General features: G+C 41.8%; 1 pseudogene; it reads left to right on the forward strand.

The window, feature by feature from the left end:
* Positions 1 to 282: 282 nt before the first annotated feature.
* On the forward strand, positions 283 to 5,856 carry LOC116401149 (solute carrier family 35 member D3 pseudogene; annotated as a pseudogene).
* The last annotated feature ends 3,141 nt before the right edge of the window (positions 5,857 to 8,997 follow it).

The following is an 8,997-nucleotide window of genomic DNA, read 5'->3' on the forward strand; positions in this document are numbered from 1 at the left end:
AGAGAATGCAGCTTCAACACATGAAGTGCTGACTTGTCTCACTTCCTGTCCGTGTCTCTCACCTCCGATCCCACTGGTTTCTGCTGAAGATGTAAATCTTTATGAACACAAATCAATGATTTCCTAAATCAGCTGCTCACTGCAGTTTATATTCAAACAAAGGAGGAAATAGTACATTTATTCTGGACTAGTTTCAGCAGTGGATTAATCCACGCTTGGCGCTCTAGTGAGTATTTGTGGCAGCAGGACGATGAATGTGAGACGTATTTTTAATGGAGATCAATGGCTCAGAGGAAGAAGATGCATCAGGATACTTGTTAGTAGATTATTCGCTGATGGTTTCGGTCTTTTTATGGAATTTGTTAAAAATAAATATAGATCATCAATCAACAATCCATTTAAAAAGGTTCTGGTGTCTTCGTCCTCATCGGACGATATTCATGGTACGACGAGAGTCAATATTGATTCTGATTCAAAATGTTGATTCAGAGAATAATACCTTTATTTAGTTTATACATTTTACAAAGATATTTTGTCGAGTGTCGTGTATCTTTGGTGTGAGTAGATTTGTGTGTTTGTGTTTGTTTGGTTTACAGTTTTTTTGTGGCTCTCTCTGATAGAATGTAAGTTCCGGTTCTACATACGGACTAAAAGTGGATTAATTCCTCTCCCGTCTTCCTCCTGCTCCATTCTCTGACTTCTTTCATCATGTCTTCTGATTTCCCACCTTCGCTCTCCCACACTCTGCCTCTCTTATTTTATACTTAGTTTTTTTATCACTCCGTCTTTTGAGAAGCGAAGGTGCGAGAGAACAAATCAAATGAAGAGCAAGGTGCTCGGTGTTTAGCGATCTAGGGGCCCGACTTCCAAAGTGTGGCTTTAAATACACAAAACGATCACAAAGAGACGCAACAAACAGACACAAAACTACTGTGAGCGACCCAAACAGATCCCTCTGATGACCCATAATGAGCACAAGGAGGTACAAAACGAGTCCAAAGATACAAAATAAAATGCTAAACGACGGAAAAGACACAAAACAACCAAAGACATATAACTTTGACTTCTGTTTTCACTCGGGACACTAACGGCTGCCTCCGGAGTCAAAGTCCTGTGTTTGTTTCACTCGTCCATCAAAACAAAAGTTATCCAGAACATGTGTTTCCTGATGCAGGTTCATCTTCAGGAGACCAGGCTGTCTCATGAGGTGCTGGTTTGTTAGCGTTAGCTTCAGTGTTTTATCCTGAATGTTGCCATCCAGTTCATATTTTAGACCATTTTTCATGGATCTTGTTTTCAAACGAATCAGCTGGAGAGACTTCAGGAAAATCACTCAACCACTGCGATTCGACTCAATCAAAGGAAAAGAATAAACTTCGGGATCCCGTCCTCTTGACTTGCTCCCCAGGTGCCGGCGATCTCACCGGGGATCCCTTTGGTTACGTCACCGGCGTGCTGGCGGTCATCATCCACGCCTCCTACCTGGTCCTGATCCAGAAGACCAGTCTGGACAGCGAGCACGGACCGCTCACAGCGCAGTACGCCATCGCCATCATGGCCTCACCGGTAAGCAAGGCATCGACACTGAAGGGGTTCCAGGTTTGATTCCTACTGAGTTTGTATTGAAGGTTTTTTTGCTCATCTTTGGTCCAGTTATTCTCAGTTTCTTTCTGAATTGAATTTGTCTCTGTGTCTTAACTTTTCTCTTTCTCTCATTCTTATCACTCTATTTATTTGTCTTGGTTCATTTACTTCTCCTTTTCTCTCTCCTTCCCTTCCTTTCCTCTCAGTTTGTCTTCTTTTACTGTTCTTTAGCTCCTCTTTGTCTTCTCTTATCTACATCGCACACATTCTGCTGACTTTATTTTCTGCCGTTAACAGTTTCTTTGTGGTTCTGTCTCTTCCTCTTTTTTATTGTTTGCATCCTTTTATCTCTTTCTTGATCTCCCTTCTTCTTTTTGTTGCATGTCTGCTTCTCATTGTCATCCTCTCTTTATCTTTAGCACTTCTTTCTCTTTCTCCATCTCTGTTAACTCTCTTTGTTTCTCTTTTCCCTTTCATTGTTTTTTTTCTCATATCCTTTCATTTCTCTCTTTTGTCTTTCTATTCATCCATTTCTTCATCCTACCCGTCTGTCTCTTTCTGTCTGTTTGTGTTTCTACTATTGTTATCTTTCACTCTATTCTTTATTCTTCTTATTCTCTTCTTGTCTTTTTTGTTTTGTCTCAACTCTTCTCACTGTTTCTCTCCATCTTTTTACTTTTCTTTCTCTTGTTTTCACTCGGGACACTAACGGCCGTCTCCTGAGTTAAAGTCCTGTGTTTGTTTGACCCGTGTGAATGTGTCCCCTTCTTTTACTTTTACTTCTCTTGTTTCTCGTCCTCTGTCACCTCTCTCCTTCTTCCTCCTTGTCCGTTTGTTCTGTCTCTACCTTTCTGAATCAACCTCTGACTCTTTGTCTCTCTCAGGTGCTTCTCGTGTGCTCCCTCATCTCCCTGGACACCATCAACATGTGGTCGTACGAGGGCTGGAAGGACCCCCACATCACGCTCATCTTCCTCTCCTGCATCCTCATCGGCTGCGCCATGAACTTCACTACGCTGCATTGCACCTACATCAACTCCGCCGTCACCACCAGCTTCGTCGGCGTGGTCAAAAGCATCGCCACCATCACCGTCGGCATGCTGGCGTTCAGCGACGTCTCGCCGACCCGGCTGTTCATCGGCGGCGTGGTGGTCAACACCGTCGGCTCCATCACCTACTGCATCGTCAAGTACTTCGAGACGAAGAAGCAGAGCCTGTACGAGGACCTGGAGGTGGCCGGGAAGGACGGAGCGCTGCCCGGCGAGCTTCACACAGAGAAACCATCTCTGAACGGCGACAGATATGATCCGGGACATGCGGAGGCAGAGGGGGTGTTGAGCGGCGGCGATGGGAAGGAGGAGGTAGCGTCAGTGGGCTGTGCGAACGGAGAGGTGTGGACAGGAGACGGAGAGGCGGGCGCAAATTCCCGAATCATGACAGAGAAGGAGGCGCTGGAGATGCAGAGGGAGCACCTCCACAGGGACAACACCGCCTCCTCCGGTCAGTCGGTTAGTGACAGCTATGTCGGGGTGTGGAGGTCCATCAGACATCTGCAGTTTACAAAGAAAGACCCTTTGATTGATAACATGGAGCAGCAGAGTCCATAAGGTCGGGACAGAGACCTGGACAGAAGAAAACTGAATGAATTAGAGCATAAAAAAAAAAGTTGTGAACATGCTTCATAAACCAGAGAAGAAGAAAAAAACAGACTTAAAACACCGACTAACGCTCCGTGTCAACCGGGAAGTTCTTTTATTTGCAGCGCTGAACAAACGATGAAAGCCACAGCTTTCTGTGCAAAGAACAAAGCTCTCAGGGAACAGAAAGTCATGCTCTTTGTTTACGATGAGAAGAAAAAAAAGAGGCTCCTGGTGGAGAAAACAGGATCAAGAGTTTTGGGGAGAAGCTGCCCGTCAGAGATAAATTGTGGCTCCGTGGCGTCTGGCGGGGAACCAGACCAGCCACCGTGTAGCATGATTCGGTCTGCGTCCCCAGAGATCAGCCAGCTGTCCCAACAGAAGCCGGTCTTGTAGAAAAGAAGAGCATCTTGTGCAAACATTCCAATCAGGGAGCATCAAGCAAACAGCAGCAAAGCTCCTGTTTCTGTCACGTGAAGGTGAATCCTTGTTTCTGATTGGCTGGAGGATCTGAATGAAAACCTTTTTAATGCACACGTGGATCAGATCCAGTGTCTTTGCCTGTAAAAAAAAAAGCATGCGCTGGTTCACAAGATGCTAACGGCTTTGTTCACACTGTCACACCGGTTTACTGCTGATCCTCATGTCTCTGCTCACAAAAACATGTCGCCGCCTGTTTTGACTTATAAAGAAATAATAATAATGTGTCGTCATGTTGAGAACGATGTTATTGTCAGCTCGTACATCAATGAGGTATTTTATTTTTCTTGTTTCCTTCTGAACACTGTGGTGTGGCCACTTATTAGCATAGCTAAGCATAGCTTAACATAAAGACTGGAAGCAGAGGGAAACAGCTAGCCTGTTCTGATCCAATTCAAGTTCAATGATACACCTACGAGCTCAGATTACGGCTCACTAACACGTCGTATCTTTGGTTTCAGAGGGGTTCAAATCAAACATCGTTAAGTGTTCTTCATCACTAGCAACGTTTACAATCACATATTTTCATGCTCATTTTAAAGTGTCAATAGAAAAGCTACATGGAGACGAAAACATTCGATAAAACTTCCTCAATTCCGCAAACAAAAGTTTTTTAAATAAAAGTATTCTTACGTTTTACGACTCAATGAATTATGGACACATAAATTATGAGGTAACGAACGTTACGTGACTTCATCACCACTACGAGCTGAAGAACTCTCCGTTTCCTGTTGCTAAATCTACGTTCCAGTCATAGACTTCCGTCAGGCTTTCAACACAAAGTACAACAATGAGCGTCTTTGTACCATAAAGCCGACTACTTCCTCTAACATGCAGTCAGGGAACAGTGAGCGAGCTTTGCATGTAGCTGAGCATCTCTGCAGTAAACCGAGTGCTATCGGACTGTATTTCACTCCAGTCTGGAAACACTGATCTTCTCTCCTTCAAATATCCACTCGGCCCACACAGGAGAAGCTACAGCCGCCTTGAAAAACCTGTCAAGCGGTGATATCGATTGATATTGATTTTCCTTTCTCACAGTCGCCCAAACTTCATTTAACGCTACAAAAGATCTGATGTCCCCTCGAGCTGCAAGCCTTTTAGTTCAGCAGCCTGGTTTATCCGTTATTTTAGACGGAAGAGATACGTTTAGGTGTTAAAAGCATGACGTGTGACGTTGTTCGGTGTTGCAGTTTTGTGTTTGGGCGATGGTGAGTCAGCGGGCAGCTGCATTAAAGAACTGTCGATGTGGCGTTTCACTCTAAATGTCCAGGTTATCAGTCGAGACTGCAAAAGTGCATGAAGGTATTTGAAATGTTTATTTTCTTTTTCATTTAAAAAGTTAATTCGAGGCAGCTGACATTGAATCATTCTTGTTTTTTCAAGTTCCCCCTTCAATGCATCATTCTGCATATTGTAGACATAACATATAATTATATATTAACAGTTAACTAATCAGATTAGTTAACTGTTAGTTAACCAAAACACATAAAACAGAGGATTGAGCTCATTTTACGCTTCCACAACTTCCTAATAATTTATTATGATGTTTCCTGAAAAGAACCAATTATTGAGAAAATGTGTTCAATTGGTAAACTTCCAATTAATTATTTCCAATTAGCCGCTGCCATAACCTCTTTCTTTCAGCTGAACATGTAGAATGTGACGACAAGCAAACGGTTCAACTTAAGTGTAGAATGAAGCGCTCAGTAATCAGTGAATAATTGGTTTAATTACAACTCAAGCTGTCCCTGATATTAATATAATGTTTGACTAGAAAATGACTGTTGGAACTTGTATGTTTGTATTTCACAGAGTTCTTCCAGGCTGCTTGATATCTGAACGACTAAACTTGTTTGGTTTTAAGGCAGACCATGCACCAATGCAACAATACTAATTATTTTATGTTGTCACTTATCCAAAATGGTGGAATGTCCCTCAGTGACGTATCTCTGAACATGTGGAGACGAGCTTCAGTTTGGCTTTGATTCATCCTGCGACTCACAAACATCCAGGACGTGAAACTTTCCCTCCGCCTCCTCGGTTGCTCGGTCCGGTAGCATCAACTCAAAGACTTTTGGCCTTTTTTTGGAGTTAAAACTTGTGGCAGTTTTGCAAAATGAAGAAAAAGGGAACGATCTGCTAAATAACATGATTAAAGATGATGATTTACAAACTGTTTTGTCTTTTCTTTTCATTCATATCGTGCATGTTTCTACCACGGTTAGCTACGTTGACGCTGTAGTTAGCTTTAGCTAACAAACACTAAAGCGTCTCTTTGGATCTTTAACCCGGACACTTGGACGATACAAAGAGAGTTAACGTTTTGGGGTAACAACATAATAAATGTAACATATGAGTTAACTGGTGATGTCGTTGGAACAGCTTTAAAGACCACTTGGAATGTATATTTGGAACAGTGAAACCTGTAGGGATGCTAACGTGCTAATCTGAAGGTTAAATATGATATTGACAAAAAATCATTTCGTAGATATCTCACGAATGTTATGTTGTATGTTATGAGGGTAATCATGAACGTGGAAGTATAAAGACCACAAAAGCCAACGCATGTCAGGGTTAAAGGGGATGTGGTCGGGTACAACGAACTACAAGCTTTCAGCCCGGAGACCGCTGTTTGTTCACCATGTGACGCGAGAAGTCAACGTTGATGTATTTGTACTAACTTGCGTTCTTCAGTTTGAGAACTTTTGTAGTTATTTTAAGCCAAACAACCATCTTTCCCTAAATTAGTATTTGTGTTGTCTAAACCCAACTGAGTTGTTTCCTGTGAAGACAGAAGTTTATTTTGAAAAGACTGTATTCAACAAGCGGAAATTAAAATGTGTACCTGGACACAAAATATGAGGAGAAACTTTGCGTAGGAAATCACACAAACCGTTATATGAGGATACGTTTCATCTCAGTAGATCCAAGCAAAAACAGCAATGCATGGAAACTACGTCCGGGAGATTCTGGAGAACATGTTGCATAATTAAAATGCAACTGAAATAAATATAAACTTAAACGTATTTTTTTATTAGCGGCTAGATGATTTTACACCCAGAAGAAGTTAAATAATTGTTTCAGTCGGAGCCACTTTGATACTTCTGGGACTGAAGGAGCTCAACATTCACACAGACTGCTGACTGTGATTATCTCACATATCTATGTTTCTGAACATGCATTCTGTTCCACTCTACCACCGCAGTAATGGTGGCATCGCTAGAGAGCATTACATAATATATATATATATATATATATGACTAGATTTCTTTCTTTAGATCAGTCTCTTTATTTTAAAAATCAAAAAGTCCCACCAAAAATAAAACAAATGTGAGGAGTCCAGGATTCATTTCTTAGTTTCTCGTTTATTTCGCTAAAATGTATGATTCTAATTTAAACTTAGTCATAACCCTCACACAGCCTTTTGAAGAAGTCAGGACGGTATGAAATGTCCTCACTTTACCAAAATGTCCCCACTTTACCAAAATGTCCCCACTTTACCAAACTGTCCTCACTTTACCAAAATGTCCTCACTTTACCAATATGTCCCCACTTTACCAAAATGTCCCCACTTTACCAATATGTCCCCACTTTACCAATATGTCCCCACTTTACCAAAATGTCCCCGCTTTACCAAAATGTCCCCGCTTTACCAAAATGTCCCCACTTTACCAAAATGTCCCCGCTTTACCAAAATGTCCTCGCTTTACCAAAATGTCCTCACTTTACCAAAATGTCCTCACTCTACCAAAATGTCCTCACTTTACCAAAATGTCCTCGCTTTACCAAAATGTCCTCACTTTGAAGGTCTAAGCACTGGTTCTCACAAGTAGACTATACACACACACACACACACACACACACACTCAGAGGCAGCGCATGGTGCATATTAAATGTTCCCTGGGGTTATTTTGAGATGAATACGACCTAACAAACAGTGATTCCCAGGTTGTTTTTATTTATTTTCACGTGAAGTTGTTCTCCGTGTTCTGTATTGTTCTCTGAGTCCGTCTCATGAATTGAAAGGAACATCTGCTGTTCAATTTGCAAGGTTCAATGCAAAGTCAATTCTCTTTTTTATATCAAGAACATCTCTCCGTGGGATGTTTATTGTTGTGTTGTTTGTGAGGGGGAAGTCCTGTTACTGTCTGCTGGTGCTTCCATCAGCAGACAGTAGTGACGGGACGCGGCTCATAAAGATTCACTTTACATGATTAGATATTATATTTATGATATGGTTCATTACGTCTGTATGTATAAGCACATGTGTGTGTGTGTGTGGGTGGACGAGGTGCTCTGTGAAGCTGAATGTTTCATCATCATGGCAGAGATCGTTATTGTCATCCGTAGTCTTTGCTTGAATCCACAGACGCTCTGCTGCTTTTCTCTCTTATCGGCTGAAGTCAAAGATTATATTCACAATTCTGAGGCGTCTGACCGACTATCAAAGTGTGACACCTGATCTTTATAACACGTCCAGGTTAACCTTCACTCTCAAGCCTCGTTAATGTTCCAGAAAAGAAATAAACAAATTATGTTGCCTTTATTGCTATAAGTATTCATGACAAAAATATTTAGTTGCAAATGAATCACACAAAGTCGTTTATTCAAACACAAAGACGGATCCTCCTCACAGCTGTAAAACACGTTGATTCATCTGCTTTACCAAACAGCATTTTTCATTTTGTTAATCTCGTGTCTCTGCCGGTAATGTTGGCCAACTTAACCTCACGAATGTCTTTTAGTCCTTTTAGTCTAAAGCAGTGGTTCTCAAACTGTGGGGCGCGCCCCTCTAGTGGGGCGCGGTGGTATTGCAGGTGGGGCGCAGGGGGAAATGCAGAATTTTTTTATTTCAAGAACTTTATTCATACCTGCAAACTTGCCGCTTTTCGGCGAAATTCGCCATTTTGAATCAAAATATATCATCCATCTTCATATCATCTTCATTTCCCTCCGTTACAGTTTAAGTTCCGTTATGTTCCGTTACCGTTCAGACTTGCTGGGTTAAGTTAACGTCCACTGCATGCGGAACTTTGTCAACCGTTAACGTTCGTCATTATCAAGATTTAGTAGGAAAAAACGTAATGTGATGAAACATGCAGCGTTTCGTTAACGTTAAACCAGAACACCGGCGCATCTGGTTGCAGGTTGTTTGTTTTAACTCAAAGTAGAATGAGGATGAGATGATGAGATGATGAGATGATGAGATGATGAGGTCAAAGAGCTTCAGTCTGTAGTGCAGCTTGACTCAGGGCTGAGATGTGAGTGGAGCTCGGCCTGGATAAAGGTGGAG

Source organism: Anarrhichthys ocellatus, unplaced genomic scaffold (genome assembly GCF_004355925.1).
Source record: "Anarrhichthys ocellatus isolate YVR2014 unplaced genomic scaffold, GSC_Weel_1.0 scaffold259, whole genome shotgun sequence".
Taxonomy (NCBI): domain Eukaryota; kingdom Metazoa; phylum Chordata; class Actinopteri; order Perciformes; family Anarhichadidae; genus Anarrhichthys; species Anarrhichthys ocellatus.